Here is a 2,760-nt window from a genome sequence, read left to right as displayed (position 1 = left end):
CGCCTGAACACTGTTGCATCCAGATGATATATGACATCAGGGCAGAACTGTCGGACCCATTGGAGTCGAGCCAGCGCGTGCGGAAACGCTTATTTACTCCACCATTATTCCGGTAGTGTAATGTAGTCAGCTTGTATACTCACCCACCGTATTAGTAGTGGCGGTTGGTCATAAAAGGGAGCTATAACGAGAGGTTGGAGAGGAGGGGACGCCGTTTCAAATAGGGCAGCAGCCGCTATTCGGGGGCTCTTGCTGCCAGGCACCGCTGAAGAAAGTGTAGTGTGTGAGTAACCGCTCTTGCCTTTCGGTAGGGCACGTGCGTACAAATGTTGATAGACGTGGGCGGATATGATAGCTGGGGGGATATGATAGCTGGGGGATATGATAGCTGGGGGGATATGATAGCTGGGAGATATGATAGCTGGGGGATGTGATAGCTGGGGGATATGATAGTTGGGGGATATGATAGCTGGGGGATGTGATAGCTGGGGGATGTGATAGCTGGGGGATATAATAGCGATGTGCATGGGCCACCACAGTCGCGGCAGCGGTCGTCGGCACGTCGGTGTAACAATAGCAGTATTTTCACCCGTACCCCCCCCCCTCCACCGTCGTCCTTCGCTCCTGCACGCGCATAAGCAGCTGAGTATGAGTGCTTTCAGCGAGTATATACTTTATTAGTATGCTGAGTGCCCCGCTTACTATGATGATGCCGCCATTGCTCCTATTTTAATATGGCCGCGCACGTTGCTCGTGCTTTCACGCGCGTTCGATAAACGGTCCATTTCAGTCAAATTATGGTAATTCGAGTTTGTCAGTTGAGAGTGGTCAGCTAAAACTTTCGTGTCTATATTTTTGCCGCCTCGGGGTCTATTGTATAGAAGGTTTCTCCCTCTCCCGCGCGGGCACACTTCCCTCGCATAGTCATGCGGCGAAGCATGGACGAAGCCATATAGCAGCAGAGATAAATAATACTGCATTAGCGGCAGTAACAAGCTGTAGTTGGTCTTGTCCGTGCGATAGAGTCTTTGATGTGCTGTTTACTGTTAGTTCCTGTGCTTAATCCAGTTCCGTCGTGTTTTGAAACAGCGCCACCGTATAGGTGGCGGAAAAGTATGGTGCGGAGAAGGGGAATAAGAAGAGACTTATGGGTCTGTCGAGGGGAGAAAAATCAGTAACTCGTCAGGGTAATCTAGAAAGGAAATTGCAGTCATACATCTTCTGCATAGTGATGCTATTCCCGATGACAATGGCTTCTAAAATGACCTTCTGGCCACGGTGACCTATCGCCAATAAATAAAAGCCTATCATATTTGTTCGCGGTTGTTACGCCACTTAACGGCACCAGTATCGTGTGCGGATCCTATAACCGAGGCAGAAATCAAATTTGCACGCTTTGCTATTCGGGATCTCGGGGTCTTGCAAAGCTTCGTTCCGCACTGCCCCCTGGTGATCACCTTGCGCAAAATAAGTCCATTGGTTTGCGCGGGGCACCGACCTCTATATTTTACTAACTATATACAAAGTATATACTTTACACTAAGTACATAACTATATAATAACGATATATTAAGTTAGAATATCAAGATCTACATCTCCGGACGGAAGTCATATACTAAGTCTATATACTAACTATATAATAAGTTATAGTATAATATAGAGATTAGTGTTTCCAGGACTTGCAAAAAAATAAGCGGATTTTTCGCAGGAGGGTGGTGTGGCCGTGATTTGATCATGGGCGCGACTAGTCTGACGAGAAAATAATGCGATAGAACTTAGAACACGCATGACGAGGCAATTACGCATCGTAAAAATAAAAGATCGTAAAAGATAATAAAGATTTTTAACGCGAACGTTATATTTCACGCCTCGCGCCATCTTCACCCGTAAACACCTTACACAACCCTTCTTAACTAATGAGGTTTACCATATAATTTATATATATAGATATATATATATATATATATATATATATGTATGTATATATAATATAATAAATTCCGCATCCGGCAATTACGTGAATGACAATGGCAATTTCACTCTTACAGACGGGTGCCAAATTTTAGCTAATGAATCATGTTTGATTTATGTATTATTATTTCTGAAACTAGTACATCGTTATTCCTAAACAAAAATAAATAATAAAAGTAGGTAAAATTGGTAGATAAAATGGTTGTACGGCCATCTAATCTGCCGGATACACGGGTAACTATAAAGTCGGTAGAACCCGTATTGGTCATGCACTGTCTCGGAGACCTAACTAAGCCTCGGGAACCTAATCTTTTAACCTAACTAGTGTATTATTTCTATGATCATGAATGGTAGATACCTTACTTAATTAGATGCCTGAAAAGCATTACATACATCTACAAGCGTTGTCTGGAAAATCTCTATCGACTGGTTCAGTGTTATTCACATAGAAATAATATAGGTAGATATTATAGGCTGTCTCTATATATTTTTATGGTTATTACTCAGCAGACCCGTAGTCTAACCCCCGTAGACACACGTAATTGTCATGATCGCATGAAAATATGATGTATTACACGATCATGCAATATAATGCGCTTGTACGCTATGAATTATTCAATAAATGCAAGGAATAAATGCTGTGCGTCGCATCTTGGTCTCATCGCGGCTGCATTTCAAACTATTCGCATTCGGTCGAACTAAAAATGCATCAGGCGATCCTGATTCCTCCCTCCGCCTTCTCCTCCCACTCTCTCTCTCTCTCTCTCTCTCTCTCTCTCCCTGACTCTC

This window comes from Priapulus caudatus, unplaced genomic scaffold (genome assembly GCF_000485595.1).
Source record: "Priapulus caudatus unplaced genomic scaffold, Priapulus_caudatus-5.0.1 Scaffold1715, whole genome shotgun sequence".
NCBI lineage: Eukaryota > Metazoa > Priapulida > Priapulimorpha > Priapulimorphida > Priapulidae > Priapulus > Priapulus caudatus.
This window is presented reverse-complemented; position numbering follows the sequence as displayed.